The 21,945-nt window shown below is 38.9% G+C and overlaps 1 protein-coding gene across 6 annotated transcripts in view; it reads left to right on the forward strand.

The window, feature by feature from the left end:
- Positions 1 to 21,945, forward strand: part of ULK4 (unc-51 like kinase 4) — a 541,913-nt gene that overhangs the window by 146,195 nt on the left and 373,773 nt on the right. The window lies entirely within an intron of this gene.

The raw sequence follows: 21,945 nt of genomic DNA on the forward strand, positions 1-21,945 counted from the left end.
TTTTCAGGTAGACTGCCTATTTCCTCTTCATTTGTTTGGTCTGGTGGGTTTTTACCTTGCTCCTTCATCTGCTCTGTGTTTCTCTGTCTTCTCATTTTGCTTAACTTACTGTGTTTGGGGTCTCCTTTTCGCAGGCTGCAGGTTCGTAGTTCCCGTTGTTTTTGGTGTCTGCCCCCAGTAGCTAAGGTTGGTTCAGCATGTTGTGTAGGCTTCCTGGTGGAGGGGACTAGTGCTTGTGTTCTGGTGGATGAGGCTGGATCTTGTCTTTCTGGTGGGCAGGACCGCATCCGGTGGTGTGTTTTGGGGTGTCTGTGACCTTATTATGATTTTAGGCAGCCTCTCTGCTAATGGGTTGTGTTGTGTTCCTGTCTTGCGAGTTGTTTGGCATAGGGTGTCCAGCACTGTAGCTTGCTGGTCGTTGAGTGGAGCTGGGTCTTAGCGTTGAGATGGAGATCTCTGGGAGAGCTTTTGCTGTTTCATATTACGTGGAGCTGGGAGGTCTCTGGTGGACCAATGTCCTGAACTCGGCTCTCCCACCTCAGAAGCACCGGCCTGACACCAGCCCGGAGCACCAAGACCCTGTCAGCCACACAGCTCTGTTCCTGGGAGTTCCCTGGCGGTCCAGTGCTTAGGACTCCGAGCTTTCACTGGAAGGGTGCAGCTTCGATCCCTGGTCGGGGAACCAAGATCCAGCAAGCCACTCCCCCCAAAAAAAAACCAAACACCTGTTCCTGAAGACAAAGTGTCACTCCATGCTTCTGTCTGTTTATTCTTAAGAGCAGAAATTCAAAGAGCAGAAATGTCCAAATGTAAATGGACAAACAAATTGTGGCATATTTATGGAAGGGAATACTTAATTAGCAGTGACTACTTAGTGGTAAATATTTTTTAAGAACTGAAAGCTTTCATCTTACTTGTAAGGTAATAAGTGAATCTGCTGCTTTCATAGATGCAGATGGAAGACACGAGATACTGGGTCAGAGACAATGGGCTTTTTTACCCACAGCAGACAGCACGAGGGTCGTGTTTGAGTTGTTTTCCCTTGACTCCCAAGTCCTGTGGTGGTGGGGGAAGCAGGCTGGATGCAGGCCCAGGTGGATGCTGTGCACACAGTGATGCAGTTTGTGTCACTGCTGAGGAGCCCCATGATGAGGAAGCCCCTGTTTTTACAAGGGTGCTGGCAAACCTGCCCAACCTTTACTCCCAGAAGGAGACGTTATCTTTATTATCCTTGTTGGGAAATAAGTCTGCCCTACTCCTGGAGGGAGACATTTTATTTTCCAAAGCTGTTTGCTATACAAACATCGACAAAAAGATAGATGGGAACAAAAGCTGTCAGTGTCTCTTCTCAAGACATGCAGAAATGCAGGAGACCCATGGAGAATTTTCTTCGAACACTGTTGATATGGTAACTCCTGGCTTACTGTTTGTTTGTTTGTTTGTTTTAAATTTATTTTATTTATTTATTTTTGGCTGCATTGGGTCTTCGTTGCTGTGTGCGGGCTTTCTTTAGTTGCGGTGAGCGGGGGCTACTCTTCGTTGCTGTGCATGGGCTTCTCATTGTGGTGGCTTCTCTTGTTGCAGAGCACGGGCTCTAGGTGCACGGGCTTCAGTAGTTGTGGCATGTGGTCTCAGTAGTTGTGGCGCATGGGCTTAGTTGCTCCGCAGCATGTTGGATCTTCTTGAACCAGGGCTCAACCCTGTGTCCCCTGCATTGGCAGGCGGATTCTTAACCACTGTGCTACCAGGGAAGCCCTTGGCTTACTGTTTTAAGAAACTGGTGAACAGTTTACCAGAGTCATCTGAACCGTTTTACATCTCCACTAGCAGTGTATGAGTGATCCAGTTTCTCTACGTTCTTGCCAGTGTTTCATGTTGTTACTGTTTTTTATTTAGGCATTCTAATAGGTGTTTAGTGATATCACATTGTGGTTTTAATTTGCATTTTCCTAACTGCTAATGATATTGAATATTTTTATGTGCTTATTTTCTTACTGTATATCCTATTCTGTTAAATGTCTGTTTATGTCTTTTGCTTGTTTTCAAATAGATTGTTTTTGCTCTTGAGTTTTTGAGCATTCTTTATATTTTTGAGACATGTATCCACCATCAGATACATGATTTGCAAATATTTTCTCCCAGTGTGTAGCTTGGCTTTTATTCCTCTTAATAGAGTTTTTCTCAGAGTGAAGGGTTTTATTTTTGTTGAGGTCCATTTTATTAGTTTTTTTTCTTTCATTCTTTCAATTTCAAGTCTAAGAACTCTTTGTAGATCCCAAAGATTTTCTCTAATGTTTTTTGTAAAATTTTTATGTTTATACACTTTATATTTAAGTTTGTCATTCATTTTGAGTTAATTTGTATATAAAATATATATGTGTGTGTGTGTCTGTGAATTTCCTACAACCTTGCTGAATTCACTTATCTGTTCTAGGTGTTTTTTTGTTTTGTTTTTGTAGATTTGGGGAGATCTTCTATATCGACAATTATGTTGTCTGTAAATATGGACTATTTCTTTCCCTTCCAAACTGTATGCCCTTTATTTCTTTTTTATTTTTGGCTTATTGAAGTGGCTAGAATTTCCATTGGTGCACTAAGAGTGATGAGAGCAGTTGTCCTCACTTTGTTTCTGATGTCACAGGAAAGCATTCGTCTTCTGCTGTTTAAGTATAATGTTAACTGTAGATGTTTTGTAGATGCTGTTTATCATTTGGAGGAGAGTCCCCATTATTACCATCCTCTGTTCACAGTTTGCTGAGTGCTTTTTTTCCCCTTTAATCATAGATGGGTGTTGGATTTTGTCAAATGCGTTTTCTGCACCTATTAATATGACAAAATGATTTTTTTTTTGTAGCCTGTTGATATGGTGCCTTACATTAATTGGTTTTCAAATGCTAAACCAGCCTTGAACACCTAGAATAAATCCCACTTGGCCATCGTGTATAATTCTTTCATGCACGACTGGATTTGATTTGCTAATATTTTGTCAAAAAGTTTTGCGTCTAAGTTCTTAAGAGATATTGGTCCATACTTTGCTCTTTCCCTCCCTCCTCCTTTCTCTTTCTTCCCTTCCATCTTCCTTCCTTTCTTCCTTCCCTTCCTTCCCTTCCTCCTCCTGCCACCTTTATTCACTTCTTTCCTTCCTCTTTCTCTGGTTTAAGTATAACACTAGCCTCAGAAAATGAGTTTGGATATGTACCTTTCTCTTCATTTTCTGGGAGGGATTGTGTAAAATTGGTGTTGGTTTTTCTTTAAATGTTTGGTAGATTGCTTCAGTGAATCCGTCTGGGCCTGGAGATGTTTTGTGGGGCAGGATTTTAACTACAAACCCAATTTCTTTAGTGATTACAGGGCCATTCAGATTTTTAATTTCGTCCTGGTTGAGTTTTGGTAGTTTATGGGTTTTGAGGAATTTGTCCATTTCTTCTATGTTGTTGAGTTTATAAGAATAGTTTTTCTAGTTTTCTCTTATTTTTTAAGTGCTGAAGGATCTGTAGTGATATTCCTTTTCATTCCTGTATTGGTGATTTGTGCCTCCTCTTTTTTCTTTCTTTTTTTTTTTTTTTTGAGTCTTTAAGAGATTTATTATCAATGTTCTTTTTAAAAAAGTAACTATCTTTTTGTTTCATTAATTTTCTTTACTGTTTTTCTGTTTTCAGTGTCTTTAATTTCTTCTCTAATTTTTATCATTTTTTTCCTTCTCCTTGCTTTAGGCTTGTTTTGCTCTTATTTTTTCTTCCTTCCTTTTGTTTTTAGATTCTCAAAGTAGAAACTGAGAGTATTGATTTGAAATCTTTTCTCTTTATAAAAGGTCTCCTGTAGATTTAGTGTTATAAGTCTCCTTTGCAGCAACACTTTTGCTGCTTTTGTACATATTTTGTTACATTGTTAAACCTTTTAAGTTTAGTTCTATTTATCTTTTAAAATTTCCTTTGAAACTTTGTTGTTGATTCATCAATTATTTAGAAATGTGTTGTTTAGTTTTCAGATGTTTAGAGATTGTCTATTGTCACTGTGTTTTTTCTGGTTTGATTTTATTATGGTCAGAAAACATATTCTGTATGAGTCCAGTTTTTAAAAATTTGTTGAGGTTTGTTTTATGGTTTAGTATATGGTTTATCTTGGTGAATGTTCTATGGCTACTTGAAAAGGATTCTGCTACGTGTTGGGTGAAGTGTTCTTTATGTAAGTCAATTAGATCCTCTTGTTTCATTGTGTTGTTTAGATATTCTCTGTTCTTACCAGTTTTTATTTCTAATATTTCTATCAATTGCTGAAAGTAGGATATTGAAGTCTGCATTTATAATTGTGGATTTGTCTGTTTTTCTTTTCAGCTTTAACTGTTTTTTTTTAATGTCTTTGGAAGCTCCATTATTTGGTGCATACTTATTTAGGGTTATTGTGTCCTTCCTGGTGGATAGATGCTTTTGTCATTATGTAAGTTCCTCTGTTTCTAATAATTTTCTTTCCTCTGAAGTCTCCTTCATCTAGTGTTGATATAGCCACTCTGCCTTTATTTTAAATTAATTTTTGTATTTTATACTTGTTTCCATCCTTTCACTTTAAACCTACCTATGTCATTGCATACATATGAAGTAAGTTTATTGTAGATAGCATATAGCTGAATCATAATTTTGTATCTACTCTGCCAATCTGATTTAATTGGTGTATTTGGACCATTTACATTTAAGGTGATTATTGATATGTTAGGGCTTAAATCTGACATTTTTTGTTTGTTTTCTCTGCTTTTCTTATCTTACTTTCTTGTGGGTTATTTGAACACATGTAGGATTCTTTGATTTATTTATAGCACTTTTGAGTATGTCACTTTGCATAATCTCCTTGATGGTTGCTTTTATTATTGAAACATACATATGTGACTTATAATAGTTTATTGGTTTCTGTGCTTTACTGCTTTGAGTGAAGATAAAGACCTTATTTCCATTTATTCCCTCACTTAAAAAATACTTGTTTTACGAATGTTCCCTACATATATTGAGCACTTTATCAGATGGGTTATAATTTTTGCTTCAAGTATCAAATATAATTTGAAAAACTCATGAAAGTATGTTAGAGTATTACATATTCCCCTCAGTTTACCCATTCTGATGTTCTTCTTTACTTTTTTGATATTCTTAGCTTTATGTTAACATTTTCTTTATGTTTAGAGAACTTTCATTTGCTGTTCTTTAAGGATGGGTTTCCTGTAAAGGAATTGTTACTTTTCCTTTTTCTGAGAAATCTTTATTTCCCCTTCATTCCTGAAGTTCATTCACTGCAGTTAATTTAAAACTTGTGGTTGAAAGTTTTTGTTGTTGTTGTTTTTTGTTTTTGTTTTTTTTAGTCCTGAAAAATATTCTACTTTCTTCTGGCCCCTATAGTTTCATATGAGACATCTTTTATTTCAGTTGGTGTTCCTTTGTTAGTGGTGGGTCATTTCTCTCTGGCTGTCTTAAACGATATTTTCTTTGTTTTTAGGATTTAGAAGTTTAATTGTAATATATCTTTGTTGTGGATTTCTTTGGGTTTCTCCTATCTTGAGTTTGTTCAGCTCCTTGAATTTGTAGATTTCAGTCTTCTGCTAAATTTAGGTATTTTTTCAGGCATTATTTCTTCAAATACTTTTTCAGTCCCATTCTTTCTCTCCTCCCCTTCTTGGGATCCTGATGATACAAATACAAGGCATTTTGTTATTGTCTGATAGGTCCCTGAGACTCTTCCTTTTTTTAGCCTATGTTTACCTGCTTTTCAGATATTGTAAATTCAGTTAATCTGTCCTTAAGTTCACTGATTATGTTTTCTGTCACCTGCACTATGTTATTGAGCCCATCCATTGCCTTTAAAAAAAATTATTTATTTGGCTGTACTGGGTCTTAGTTGCAGCATGTGCGATCTTTGTTGCGGCATGTGCAGTCTTTAGTTGCAGCACGCAGGGTCTTTAGTTGCGGCATGCGGGGTCTTTAGTTGCGCCGTGTGGGATCTGGTTCCCTGACCAGGGATCAAACCCAAGCTCCCTGCATTGGGTGTGTGGAGTCTTAGCTGCTGGACCACCAGGGAAGTCCCCATTGCCTTTTTAATTTTGGTTATTGTAGTTTTCAAACTTCTGTAGTTTACATTGGTTATTTTAAAAACTTTTTTTCATCTGAAATTTTCAGCTCTTTCATTGGTTTTCAGACAATTAGAAACTTTTTTTTTTTTTTTTTTTGGCCATGCCGCATGGCATGTGAGATCTTAGTTCCCCAACCAGGGATCGAGCCTGTGCCCCCTGCAGTGGCAGCGTGACGTCTTAACCACTGGAAGAGAAGTCCCTGAAACATTTTTATGATGGCTGCTTAAAAATTCTTATTAGATCCTTCTAGCATCTGCTTCATATTTGTGGTAGCATCTGTTGATTGTCTTTTTTGATTAATGTTGTGATTTTCCTGGTTCTTGCTATGATTCATGATTTTTAAAATGATATCCTGGACATTTTGTCTGTTATCTTGGACCATGTCTTCATCTCACTCATTGTCGTTAAGCCTTGCTGTTGCTAGGCAAGGTGTAGAGGTCCAGCTCATCACTGGACCCCATCAATAATTAACCTGGTGGGGGAATCATATTGCTGTTTGCTTCTCCTGGTTGGAGAATGGAAGATCAGCTTCCCGCTCAGACACACTGTTGCTATCCCTGCAGGGAAACTGGAGAGTGTCTTGCTTGGCTGGGCAGGGAATGGAGGATCAGCTGCCTGTTCAGCCTTAAAGATACTACACTTACAGGGGAATCAAGTCTCTGTTGCCTGCTTCCACCAGGTGGAGGACGGAAGATTAGCTCCCTGTTTGGCCTTGCCCACACCTCCCAGGTGGGGAATTCTGGAGTAGGCTATCTGCCTGGGGTGGGGATTGAGGTGGAAGATCTACTCCCTGATTGGCTCTGCTGAAACTACAGAGGAGGGAGGGGGTGTATGCAGTGTTCCATCGGTGTTTTGCCAGCTTAGGGCAGGTATTTTCAGAAAAGTTTTCAGTTAGGCCATCGTTTTACTCGTTCTTTAGCTAGGAGGAAACAGGCTTTTTCCTTTGGGGGTCAGTTCTGGGTTAGAGGCTTCTGTAACATCCTTTCCCAAATAGATGAGAGGCAGTAAGGAAACTGAGGAGATGCACTGCCACGTTGTTGCCCAAGTCCTCCATTTTCTAGGCAGTCCATCTTCTTCTTTCCACCTTTCCAAGTCTTCCTATGCTTGTTTTTATGTTATATCCAGGGACTTCTGGTTATAAGAGGGAGGACCTGTGAGGAATGGGGCTGCTCCCTCTTGGCATAAGTGGAAATCCAAAGTCACTTTTAAACATTGCTTGTGGAAATAGAAATTGTTGTAATTTTTTGGAGAGTAATTCAGCAACATCTATGATTATTAATAATATAACTTTGGTCCTAAGAAACCTTCATTTGGCATTTAGCTGTTAGAAATAGAAATATGGGGGCAGGACCGGAATAAAGATGCCGACGTAGAGAATGGACTTGAGGACACAGAGAGGGGGAAGGGGAAGTGAGAGAGTGGCATGGACATATATACCCTACCAAATGTAAAATAGATAGCTAGTGGGAAGCAGCCACATAGCACAGGGAGATCAGCTCGGTGCTTTGTGACCACCTAGAGGGGTGGGATAGGGAGGGTGGGAGGGAGGCTCAAGAGGGAGGGGATTTGGTGATATATGTATACGTAGAGCTGATTCACTTTGTTATACGGCAGAAACTAAAACACCATTGTAAAGCAATTATACTCCAATAAAGATGTTTAAGAAAAAGTTAAAAAGAAAAAACTCATGAACAACAACAACAAAAAGAAATAGAAATATGAGTTATTCACAATATATGCATGAGCGTGTCCATTGTAGCATTGTTTCTAGTGGTCAGTACCCAGAAATAGAGTTAATATCTATTGGTATTGAAATGCTTCAATAAATGATGGTATAGTTATTATATATATATATATATATATATATATATAATATGATATATATAAAATGAGTCATTTGATTAACTTGGAAGTATGTTCATTATATATAGATAAGTGAAAAATGAAAGGGCAGAAGTGTATATTAATTATGAAGTTATTTCTATAAAACAACATGTAAAAATGGCAAAACTCTCCTATTTGTATCTATTTGTATCAAAATTTATTAAAAAGAAAAACCTGTATGGAAGGATGATACCAAATTTGTTATATGAGGAAGGTGGAAGTAGGAGATTATTTATCTTTATTCATTCTTATTTTTAGCCTTATTATATAATAATCATGTTTCACTTATTATAATTACATGTTTCACCTGTAATTAAGAAAAAAATACACTGAAGCCAAAGGAAAAAACTAATTAAAATAAATGTTAGCAGTAGGCACCAGCTGATTTTGAAGGATTAAGGGAATCTTTAAGGTAGTCAAAACTCAAATTTGTTTAGGCTTTGTAGATTAAAATTAGTAATATAAGTTACTCTCAAAATCACATAGGTAGACAGTCCAGACTATGGAAGAATGGTTGGTATTTGTTCCTTTTTGCTTTGCAGCCCAGGTGTTACATTAACGTGCATATAAAATGCAATGTTGAATATAAAGGTATGCGAAAGGGAGGCAGACTTCAGGTTAGCGAGATGTTAAAATTCTCTGTGATGAGTTTGTATTAAAAACTCTTCTCCCTTCCACACCTGTGCCTTGAAACTCTGCTAGCAGCTGGATTTCCGAGCTAACCGTGACGCTGCCTGTCTGCCGGAGAACTGAAACCTCGTATCAAGAGCCCACGATAACCTTTGCTACATTATGTAGATATTTTTTCCTGCTTACCATCATCACCATCAGCCTTTTATGGACTAAATTTCAGCACGGTTTCTATGATGTCAGCTCTCAAATCTATCTAGTACAACAGGCAGTGAAATTGAGCTGTCAGGATTAGATAAAAATGATATGATAGCCCCCAAATGTTCACCTATTTCTCCAAATGGTTTCATACTCATATTGCAAATGACAGGAGATAAAATAGGGTCTTGTGTGTCTCTAGAAATGATAACCCTTTGAGGGATGAATGGTCTTGTAAGTTCATTGTATAGGTTTGCTGTGAGCCTGCAATGTCAATGCCTCCTAATGGATCAGGTTTTCCTAGAGGTTTTTTTTTTCTTTCCCCGTAGCATTGTTATTAATATGGTAATCAGTGGGGAGAAAATCTGCTTTGATCTTAAAAGAAAGATTTTTTTTTTTAAAAAGAAACATTTACTTTGTATAATTGGTACTGTGTGGGAAAATATTTTCTCAGCTTATACCATACAAAAGTCAATTCCAGATGGATTAAAGAATTATATATGAGAAAGGAACTGTAAACAGCTGGAAGAAAATATGTTTAAATATGGGCAAGGAGAGCTTTTCTGAGCAGAAAAGGAATGAAAGAAACCATGAAAGGAGATACTGATAGTTTAGCTATATATAGTTTAGAAACTTTCATATCCCCCGCAAATCATAAATAAAATTTCATGCTAAGAAAATCTGTAAATTTTTGCATCATATATAACACGCAGTTAATCTGTGTACTGTAAAAAAGATTCATAAAGATATTCAGCTTCAAGTCTAATCAGAGAAATGCAAATTAAAATGATAACCAAATACTTTTTCTATCCATCATAATGTCAAATTAAGGGAAAAAACCTTGCACTATCTTATATCCAAAGTACAGTTACAGGGGCAACTTTTAACCAGTAGGTGAGGTTACCTTTTTGAGGGCATTTAAAAATGTGTATCATGAATCCTTATGATTCAGAAGTTCCACTGTTATAAATAAACTTGAATCACAGATTCGTACTTTTCTGGGTATGTCAAGTACCTGAAGGATCTGAACCAGACTTTTCTTGGTTGCTTAGATTTTTGTTAACTTTAGCTTTTAGATATGGAAGTACCGTGAGGCTCTTCAGAGACTCTCCTGGGTTCTAGTAGCCCCAGTCTGCACTGTTTGACAGCAACGTAACCTTCCCTTGGTGATCATGAATCACTCACTCTTAATCAGTAGAGTAATCCTCTTCATCCCCCAAAATGGAATTTTTGCTATGTCCTCTGGTGGAAACCTTTCTTCCTTGGACCCATTCCAGCAGAGCTCAGGGTCATGGAGACTGGAAGTAAAAATCTTGTGAGTGGGCTATTAGGTATAATACTGAGAAGCAGTCACTCCCACTTCTACCCCTTGATTACCAGACCTGTGTGTTTTGACTGTGGGGAAGGCAAAAGCATATATTTTGTTTACTGATTCAAAGCATACACTTTGTTGTTGTAAGATAGGACCCAGTTTTTCGTTGTATTGTTTCCCAGCTGGCAGCATGACTGAGTTTGCAGCCGACCATTCCTCCTTTCAATCAAGCCAGGTGCCTCTGGGTGATGGCGTACTCGCTGATGAGCAGATTTAGTGGGCTTGAGCATGTTACCACACTTCCTTTGCTATTAATAAGTTCCTTGATCAGATATAGTGTTACATTGATTATCATGATGATAAATAAGGCATTTCTTAAGTCTATACTTAGTGGCACTGGCAGAAGCATGTGTCAGGGAAAGCAAGTCCATATTCAAGGTATAACTATTCCAACGAGGAGAGTTTACTGCCCCTTTTGTACACCAGCCTGTTGCTAGATGACTGGCTGGTCCCCCCAGGATATGGGGCCAGGCTGAGGGCTCAGCACTGGTTTCTCGTGTTGGCTGGAGTGGCAGTATCTAGGCCATCGTTGATGAGGAGCATTCTTTACGTTGGGTGTTCGGATTCTAATGTAAATTTTGGGGTGGACACAAATCTTCAGAATATCGTGACCCAAAGATCAGGGTTGTGATTCACTTATTGATGCTTCCCTGGGGCTCCATGCATCACCTCTATTTTCCAGGCACCGAGAATATCACTAGACATGCTAGGTCATAAGGCCCAGCATATGGCAGAGCAGCTTACCCTGCAAGTTGGAATCGCAGCAGAGCCTTTATTCACTCCACTTCCATTAAAAAACTATTAAATTTATGAGTCTCTCAGATAATGAGTCAGAGGGACACGTTCAAAGGTGGTATGTATGTATTGCCTCCTAAGTTCACAAAGCCCACTTTTTGGGTCATAATCAGTAGAAGATGCAATAACTTGTCTTTGACCTGGAGGGATATAGCCCAACATGCTGTAGACCATTGAGCCCTAGAAACTTCACTGAGGACCAGTAGACCGTGGATTTTTATGGGGTTTATCTGTCTCTCACATGTTTTACTAAGCCAACTAAAGTGCTTGCTGCTACCTATTTCTCAGATCCAGTCAGCCTCATGTCATCAAAGTGCTAGTGTGCAAGTACAGGTGTGATGTTGATGGGACATCAAGTTGATGTAGATCTTTGCGGACTGTTTTGATGGCCAAGAGCAGGATCGTTGGCATGGCTCAAAGGCAAGGCAGTGAGCTTTACTGTTTGCCCCGAGTAAGAAGCAAACACGTGCTGGCGGTTCTTCCGGATTCATACACAGAACAAAGCCTTTGCCAGGTCATTAGCAAGTACCACGTCAGGGCGATGTCGATTTGCTCCAGTAGAGGTACCAAACCTGAAACTGCAGCTGCAGTTGGAGTCACAACCTGTTTATATTTTGGATAATCCACACAGTCATTTTCTAAGATTCTTCACAGACCAGACAGGCGAATGGGGATATGATAGATTTTATCATCCCCGTACCTTTCAATTTTTTTGATGTTGGTATCAATTCCTATGATTTGGTTTTCTGTGGATATGGGTTACTATCTTTTTTAGAGAGGGGACATGCCAGGGGCTTCTGTTTGTCCCTTTTTACCATAATAGCCCTCACTGCACAGATCAGATGGCCAATGTGTGGATTCTGCTAGTTGCCAAGTATGTCTATTCCAGTTATAAATTGAGGAACTGAAGAAATAAGCATGGAGTAGGTCCATACATGTGGTGTGTAAGTGTAATTTGAATTTGGGCCCAAACTGACTATAACCTGACCATCATAACCCAAGAGACAGTAGCTTTCATTACAAACAGAAGTATTGGATGATGAGCTTGCTGAAGATCCCATATTTATTTTTTTATTAATATTTTATTATTTATTTATTGAAGTATAGTTGATTTACAAAGTTTCAGGTACACAGCAAAGTAATTCATTTATATTATACATATATATATTTTTTCAGATTCTTTTTCATTATAGGTTATTACAAGATATTGAATATAGTTCCCTGTACTATGCATTAGGTCCTTGTTGTTTATCTATTTTATACATAGTAGTCTGTATCTGTTAATTCCAAATTTATCCCTCCTTTCCAAGATCCCATATTTAAACTACAGTTTTTTCCTTAAGGGGGAAAATACACTTATAAGTTAAAGGATGTGCAGTAGATAAATAAAAATGGGTTTAGATTGAAGTGAAGCAAAGAAGAGCATGGTGTCTTGATTTTCTGGCATAGTATATGGTCTCAACAAGGAACTATTTGGGAGGTGGTCCAGGGTGAATCCAAATGGGATAGATTAGCCACAGTTTGCATGTTATGTCAGCATCACACTGCACATGGAAAGATCTGCAGTAGAAATAGACAATGGAGTAGTCCATTGATGGGCACTGAGCCCAGTAGGACCAGAAGGGGAGGGAGGATGTCTCAGGGGGGTAGGAATGGGGGTGGGGCAGGGGTGATGGCATCCTGGAGGAACTGGATTAAGCTAAAGCAGGGAGTGTGGCTTCTTCATTTTTACACCCCGTATAATTTCTCACAATGTGAATGTGCCATTCTCTCAACAAGAGACTAGTGGAATCTTGTCTGCGGTTCACACCATTTCCAGGCAGCCTGCTCTTCTCTTCTCTTGAGCTCCCTTCTGTTTCTCCTCTTCACCTGCATACTCGTAACTCCTAATTGCCTGCCTGGCTTACTTCCTCTCTCATCGTTTATCTCTGCCTTTACCAGATTCATATTCCTCAAATGCCACTTTCATCAAGTCATTCCTTTGCTTTAAAAAAGTCCTTCCTTCAGTCTCCCTGTGATCCCTCTCCTTTTAGTTACCATGGCCTTTGTTCCAAGTTTGCTGTTACTAGTTCCTTTAAAAATGGTTCATAGGGTTGAGAAACTCACCTCTTCGTATCAGCTTCGAAGTGTAAACTTGTTCCCCTGCCATTCAGAGCTTAGGGTTCTGCTGGGGTTCTCCCTGCTTCCCAGGCACATTTTTCCTTCATGTGAGCTTGGGCCTTCCCTTAATCCACTTATATCTGCACCATCATCTTTAGGAAATTCTTTGAAGGTTCTGGCTGTGAATGGTACAATTTCCTGTTTTTGGGGATAACGTGAATCTTCTGTGGGAATGTGAAAAAAAAAGAAAAAAAAAGGGAAGTAAAATATCTGGGTTCAGCTGGCCAACTTGAACCAGAATTTACCTCTGTAGTTACAGGGCTCATGGTAGGAAGTTAGCATACATTCTTTGCTTTTTTCCCACCTCAGTCTCTTCTTTGCTGGTTCTCCCTCTTCTGCATCTTCCTGGGCCCTCTGTTTCTATTACATTGCTATCCTAACGTGATTTCACCTAATCCAGTGGCTTCAAATACCATCTATTTATTGATATGCACCTGTATGACCTCTCTACACTCCAGCCTTATATTATCTTAACATATTCAGTGGCATGCCCAAGAGGAATCTTCAAGTAGCCATAAACGAACCAAATCTGTTCCCGAAGTCCTCCTCCACTGCCAGACTCCCCCCATCTCAATAATACTTGGATTACTGTTCAGATTGTTTATCTTTTTAACTTGATACCCTTGTAGACCGCTAAGAAATAACATTTGCAGTTCTGTCGTAGAACAATTTTGAAGTGTTTATGGATACTACCCTCAAATGTTTCCACATTTTACTTCCTTCATAGAATGTGAATTCTTTTACTAACTAATGTTCCGCTGTCAGTAAAGTCAATTTATTCTACTATAGCCTGTGTAAACACATCCTGTAATGTGAAGGCGTCAGGGAGGGCATGAAGAAATGAAGCATCATTCTAGAGTGAGTTTTATATTATTATGGATCCCTTCAGTCTTTTATTTCTCCCAGCACAGGATATTTTCTTATGTGTTAACAGTCTGTGCTAGTGGTTGAAAAGTGAGTAGTTTTTGCCTTAAAAGGTATTTCATACTATTGTAATTAAGTAGCACATTATTAAATTTTGTAATAGATAATATAGATTTTAGAAAAAATTGATTCCTTAGGGACAAGTGTGAATTTACTTTTTATACTCTGTAAATTTTGATGGGATTTCTTTTGTATTCTCTGATTTCCAAAAGATAAACATTTCCATATTCTCTGCCCTCTGTTTCTGGCATCCCTGTTATTTATATGGAGGATTTCCAGGAATAGGGAAAGAACCACTTTTGAATCATCTCAATCTCTGGTTGGGTTAAGGTGATCCAGGATTATATGTAAATCCTGTCTCGGGAAGTCTAACCCTAGGCCTCAAAATATCCTTCCACTGTTCACAGACTGTGTGGATAGAGTCTAACACTCATCAGAAAGTAATCAGGCATATGAGAAGATAAGATGATATGATTTAAAAAACAAATGGGATAAACTACAGTATCCCCAGGGCTTACAACGGAGTTAATAAGATATAGACCTTAAAATAACTATGATCAGTACATTCAAAGAATTTGGAAGATGGAGAATTTCAGTAGAGAATTAGAACTACAAAAACAAACAAAGTGGATGTTCAGTAACTGAAAGGAAGAACTCAGTGGGTTAACTGCAGATTAGACACAGCTGAATAGAGAATTAGTATACTGTACTCAAATCATCTGGGATCAATGGAGAGAGAAAAAAGGATGGAAAATATGGAGAAGAGCAGAAGAGACATAGAAGAAAACAGTGGGGAAATGATGGGTTTTTTTTACAATAAATGGTGCTGGATCATTTTGGCATCAATATAAAAAAAAACCCTTTATCTCTAAATTACACTGTACAAAGAAGTTAATTCGTGTAGATTGCACATTGAAATGTAAAAAGATAAAACAATAAAATTTCCAGTAGATAAGACACATGAAAATTTCTTCATTACCTTGGAGTAGACCAAAAGTTTTTAGCAGGACACAAGAGCACTGTCATAAAGGAAAGTATTGATAAATTGGATTACCTTAAAGTTAAGAGCTTCTGTTCATCAGAATGCATCACTAAGAAAGTAACAAGACAAGCCATAGAGTAGGGAAAAGTATCTGCTATACACAAAATCGACATGGGCTCTTCACTAAAATATATAAACAACTGAAGGGCAGATAACGCAATAGAAAAATGAGCACAGACTTGAACAGGAACTTTACAGAACTGGTTATCTTTGAATGGCCAATTAACACCTGAAAAGATATGTTAATATCATCAGGAAAATGCACTTTGGTCACAATGAAATACCAATGGATGTCCCGCAGCATGGCTATAATTAAAAAGCCTGATAATGGGGGCTTCCCTAGTGGCGCAGTGGTTGAGAATCTGCCTGCCAATGCAGGGGACAAGGGTTCGGGCCCTGGTCTGGGAAGATCCCACATGCCGCGGACCAACTAGGCCCGTGAGCCACAACGACTGAGCCTGCGCGTCTGGAGCCTGTGCTCCACAACAAGAGAGGCCGCGACAGTGAGAGGCCCGCGCACCGCGATGAAGAGTGGCCCCTGCTCGCCGCAACTAGAGAAAGCCCTCGCACAGAAACGAAGACCCAACACAGTCAAAAATTAATTAATTAATTAATTAATTAAAAAAAAAAGCCTGATAATGCAGAATTGTGGCAAGGATGTAGAGCAACTGGAATTCTTATACCTGCCTGTTGCAGTGTAAGTTGACTTAATCACTTTGGAAAACTGATCATCAGCAATGCCTATTAATCTGAAGCTAGGCATACGTTATGATCCAGCAATTTCACTTCCAAATATATATCCAACAGAAACGTTTCCATGCATTCAGCATAAGATGTGCTTGGCCGTATTCATTAATTGAAATAGCCCCAATGTCCATGAACAGTAAAATGAATAAATTGTGGTATATTCACACACTGGAATACCACACAGCAATGAAAAAGAATGTAGATGAAGATCTGCAAATATAATGTCAAACAAAGAAGGCATGCTCTCAGATAACTGGTAATATTTAGTTTGGTGGTTGAAGAGTTGAGGGAATGCCAACCTGTTCTAGAAGTTCTCAGCGCATGGGCAGATTTTGTTGACTTTGAGCTTCACACCAAGATCATCTGTATGGGCATTTTGACATGAACTTTAGCATCAATATCTCTAGGGTGTTTCTCTTGGGCCAGTTAGTTTCACCGAAGTGCGTTCCAGGTGTCAGCCTGGAGGGCAGGGACTTGGCTGCCTGGGTCTGGGGAGCCACCGTGGGGAAGGCAGCTGGAAGTTCTAGTATTCATTGTGTAGAAATTCACCTAGTCTCCCGGTTTTGTTTGGTGGCCCCCTCTTTTTTTTTTTGGCTGCACCATGTGGCTTGTGGAATTAGTTCCTCTACCAGGGATTGAACCTGTGCCCTCGGCAATGAAAACGCAGAGTCTTAACCACTGGGCCGCCAGGGAATTCCCCTAGTGGCTCCCTCTTTGGCTTGGTTTGCTTTCTCCTCGTCTAGAAACTTTCCGTTTGACTTTCTTTAGAGAATAAATCTCCAGACTTCCACCTGTGTGCAAGTCTGGCAGTAGTCACCTAGATTCATTGGGTAGAGGAGGTAATCTACAGATCAAACACTTTTTAATCAGATTTTGCCAAATACTTGTACTTTTGCTCCTTTTCCTTTACCCTTAGTTTTTAGAAGTATCTTTTCAATGCATGGTACCAGGGCAAGTGGTTATCTACTTGGAAAACCAGTGGAATTAGACTTCTTCTGAAATCCATATGATAAATCAGTTTCCAGTGGATTGAAGACTTCCGTGTGAAAGACACTCAAAGGAGAAGAAAGAGAAAGAAGAAAAAAAAAAAAAGGAAGGGGGAGAAGGACAGTTCTGGATCATATAAATAATGCCTCCAAGTCAATAACAAAAGATCAATAACCCATGGGAGAATGAGCAAAAGACCGGAACAGGTATTGCACAAAAGAGAAAATATGAACAACAAAGAAATATCAGAATATGCTTACCATATTAATAATTACTAAAGTTCACATTAACACCACAAGATATAAATGAGTAAAAATTGGATACTACTAGATAGTGGTGAGGTAGTTGCTCAGGGGAACTTGTACACTGCTGGTGGGAGTAATTGGGACAACCATTTTGGGAAACAGTTTGGCAGTGTTGTGAAGTGGGACATTTGAGGTTCCATTTCTTTTTTTTTAATTGAAGTATAGTTGATTTACAGTATTGTGTTAGTTTCAGGTGTACAGCAAAGTGAATTATACATATATATGTATATATATCTATATTTTTTCAATTCTTTTCCACTGTAGTTTATTACAAGATACTGAATATAGTTTCCTCTGCTACACAGTAAGTCCTTGTTGTTTATCTGTTTTATATATAGTAGTGTGTATCTGTTAATCCCATACTCTCAATTTATCCCTCTCTCCCCTTCCCCCTTTGGTAGCCGTAAGTTTGTTTTCTATGTCTGTGAGTGTGTTTCTGTTTTGTAAATAAGTTCATCCCATTTATAATGAGAAAACTGAAGCTTTAAAGAGCTTAAGAAATTTGTTCAAGATCACGCTGTTAGAAAGTGCTAGGGCTGGGAATTATAGCCAGATTTGTTGAAATCTCTGTCAATATTATCAAGTTAAAAGAATGACCCTACTGAAGGAAAGGAGAAAAATAATCTGGAAATCATAATGGGGCACAGGCCATAATAAAGTTTTGGGGTACTGGTGTGGTATTGCTGTTGATTTACCTCTTTTTTTTTTTTTTTTTTCTTTAATCAAGACGGTTTACTTTTTTTAAAAAAATTAATTAATTTATTTTTAGCTGTGTTGGGTCTTCGTTTCTGTGCAAGGGCTTTCTCTAGTTGCGGTGAGTGGGGGCCACTCTTCATTGCGATGCGCGGGCCTCTCACTATCGGGGCCTCTCTTGTTGCGGAGCACAGGCTCCAGATGCGCAGGCTCAGTAGTTGTGGCTCACGGTCCTAGTTGCTCCGCGGCATGTGGGATCTTCCCAGACCAGGGCTCGAACCCGCGTCCCCTGCATTAGCAGGCAGACTCTCAACCACTGTCCCACCAGGGAAGCCCCGATTTACCTCTTTTTTAAAGTCAGCCTGACTCTTGGCACAGTGAGAAGATGGAGGTCTATAGCTCTTACAGAAAGTGGTAGTCTTTTTGCAGGGCACTCAGCATTTATCATCTGGTAGCGTATCCTGTGTAACTGAGCATTACATCACCTAAAAATTTTTTTAAAAAAATTGGCTGTGTAGAACAACGATACTACTTCATGTTTTCAAAATATTTTAACGTAAGTTTTGAATAGATAACTCCTACTCATGGTTCATAATCCAAAAAAATTCAAAAAGTAAGAAATTACACCTCATGCTCCACAGCCCCAGATCACCATCATACAAAATAAAGCATTATTATTACTTGCTTATTCATCCTTCCAGAATTTTTTTTTAAATCCAAGCAAAAGTGAATATAGATTATATTCCTCTCTTGTTACACAAAAGCATACTATTTTGAACTTTGCTTGTTTTACTTAACATATCTTGCGTTTTTTTCCAAAATATATGTAGCACTTGCTCATTTTTTTGTTAGCTACATTGTAATGGTGGACTGTATTTTATTTAACCAGTCCCCTTTTGCTGGACAGTTTCCACTTCACATTTTTGCTGTGTGTCATATGTATACAAGTATTTTAATAGGAATTGGAAATGTTTTTTCCCAATTTGTCTTAAAAATTTTTTAGCTTTATTGAGATATAATTGACATATAGAATTATAAGATATTTAAAGTGTACATCGTGGTGATTTGATATATACATACATTGTGAAAGGATCCTCCCATCTAGGTAACACATCCGTCACTTCACATATTTTCTGTTTTTGTGTTTGGTGAGAACATTTAAGTTTTACTCTCAGCAAATTTGAACTGTATAATACAGTGTTCTCAATTATAGTCACCAGGTTTTACGTTAGACCCTCAGAACTTATTCATCTTGTAGCTTAAAGTTTTGTACCCTTATACCAGCTTCTCACTATTGACCCCAACCCCTGGCAACCACTTTTCTATTCTTAGTTTTCTATGAGTTTGACTTTTTTTTTAGATTCCACATATAAGTAATACCATGCAGTGTTTATCTTTCTCTGTCTGGCTTATTTTAACTTAGCATAATGTCCTTAAGTTCCATCCTTGTGCTGCAAAGCAGTGATAATTCCATTGCATGTATACACCACATCTTTTTTTATCCATTATCTATTGATGACCAAATGGGGGAAGTATTTTTCCCCAATTTATTTGTCTCTTGGTTTTGCTCATGGTATCTTTTCCTAAGCAGAAGATTTTTTTACTTCTTATGTGATCCAGCAGTATAATCAAACAGTAGAATTAAGAAAAAGGCCTTGGGGAAAATAAGGACCAAGGAATTGATGTAGAGAACTAGGTAAAGTCTTACAGCAATCTCAACAGCCATATGTATCTATTCAGCTGATGTTTATTGAGCCCTTATTTTGTGTCAGGAACTATGCCCATAAGTGCAATGATGTTGTGGTGAGAAAAATCAGATACAGTCCTTGCCCTTGGCTATTTTTAAATTTACTGGAATGACAAACATTATCAGATAATAAAAAATATATTAAGAAATTGCAGTTGGGTAAGGGCCTTAATGCTATGAGACAATGTCATAGATTTAATTTAAGAAGTCAGTGAAAACAGTGAATTATGAAATATGTATAAGAGTTCACTGGCAAGGAGCGGAGAGAAAAGCCATGCAGGCAGAGAGGCAGTACCTTGTTGCTGGGGGAGGTATTGAGTTTGAGGGACTGCAAGAAGAACAGTATGACTGCGGGGGAGAGAAAGCAAGTGGAAGCTGGAGAGATAGTTGAGGGCGTTGTAAGTTATGATAAGGAGTGTTAAGAACTCCCATGTTAAGAAGAGTGGGGTTCCACTGAAGGGTTTTAAACACAGGAGCAAGGTGGTGGACAAGATCAGTTTAGATGTAAGGTGTGTAAGGGTTAGACAGAGTAGAAGCAGGTAGGCCAGCTGGGAGGCTCTGGTCGTAGAAGAAGGAGAAGGGAGTTTGGAAGCTTGCATTTGGTGAGGAGTGGAAAAGTGTAATGGTTTAAGGAGTATTTAATGATTGACTTGGTGTGGGAAGTGAGAGAAAGGGAGGTGAAAAGGATGACTCCTGGGTGTCTAGCTGGTAGAGAGTGATGCTGTATGGTGGAATATTACATTCTGAAAGACAACCAGTTTTGTTGGGATGATAATGGTGGTTTTTTGGGATATGTAGTGTTAGGAATGCCTTTGAGACAAGCAAAAGCAGATGTCAAGTCAAGTCAGCAGTTGAATGTACAGGTCTGTAGCTTGAGACACCAGGTTTGGGCTGTACATAGGTGATTGGAAAATGTCTGTGTAGATAGGTGGTAAATTAAATCATGGGTGGGGATGAGATGACCTGCATGAGATGGGTAGAAAGAAAAGAGTAGTGGACCCAGAACTGAGTTTTGATAGATTTGAGCATTTAGGAGCATGAACCAACAAAAGACACAGAGAAGGAACAACTAAAGAAACCAGAGAAGGAAACTAGAACTGTATGCTGTCATGATGTATAGAGGAGCAGGAGTGGCAACTGTATTGAACGCTGCTGAATTGTTCAGACAGGTGAAGGCAGACAGGTGTCCGTTGGCTTTGATGTCATGGAGGTTGTTGGTGACCTCAGAGCAAGTGATGGGAGTGAGAGCAGATTGTGGTGGGTTGAGGAAGTTAGGAGGAACAATGGAGATACAAGGTGTAGATTTCTCTTTTAAGAGGTTTTACCGAGAAAGGGAGGAGAGAGGCAATGGGGCAGTTGGTAGAAGGATGTGAAAAGCGTTTTGTTAAATGGGAGAGAGTGAATATATAAAAGTAGAAAACGAGTAATTGGCAGTTTTAAGGTTCTGAGAAAGTGGAAGGGAATGTGATCCAAAGCACAGTTGGAAGGAGAGAGAGGTCTGCAGTTGTGATGGGAGGAAAGGAGCCTAGGATAAGACGCACAGTCAACTGAGAATTAGGAAGAAGAGTTTTTTTCGTGATGCTCTCTATTTTCTCTGTACAGTAGGAGGCAAAAGCACTCAATGAGAGTCTCATGAGAAGATGGAAATTTCAGGGTTTAAAGAGAAGAAAAATTTGAAGATAGACTGGGAATAAGTCGACCAGTGAAATGTAGTTGGGTCGCTGGTGCTATTCAGTGCCACTGAGTATTGGTGACATGCATTTACAGTGGAGTGAATCTGCCCCATGTTTAACTTGAGCCGCCTCTCTGCAGATGTACAGAAAGTATATAGATCATTGGATTCATCCAAATCATTTGGCTGCATGGGTGCAAAGAAAAGAAAGAGGGCAAGAGTGTAAGTGAAGAAGTGCTGATGGATTGGGAGAAGATGTCATGGATTCAATTAGTGGAAGTTCCCAGCAGGCTGAAGAACTGTCACAGTGGAAGATCGTGCAAGTAGGAATAAGAGCAGATTATGGTCAGAGGGCATGTTTGTAATACTTAGCTTGGAGGGGATGCAGTTAAATGCCGGAATCTTTAATGTTGGAAAAGCTGTTCAGCAGATGGCGAGACTGGGCAGGGAGATATCGCGACCCATCTTGGGGAACCAAAAAGGAAGATGGTATTTTCTGGTCCCGCTCCTTAGCTGGGCTGATGGAACAGGTGTCAACTAACCAAACTTCTGATTTGGTTTCATTCCCAGGTGTTTACTAATAGGGCTCCAAATAATAATAAGCAGGAAGGCAAGAGGATGCATAAATCTACTAGGAGAACCACGTAAATGCTAAGTGTTAAGATTTCAGTGTACGTTAC

The sequence above is a fragment of the Balaenoptera musculus genome, chromosome 11, assembly GCF_009873245.2.
Source record: "Balaenoptera musculus isolate JJ_BM4_2016_0621 chromosome 11, mBalMus1.pri.v3, whole genome shotgun sequence".
In the NCBI taxonomy this organism is placed as follows: domain Eukaryota; kingdom Metazoa; phylum Chordata; class Mammalia; order Artiodactyla; family Balaenopteridae; genus Balaenoptera; species Balaenoptera musculus.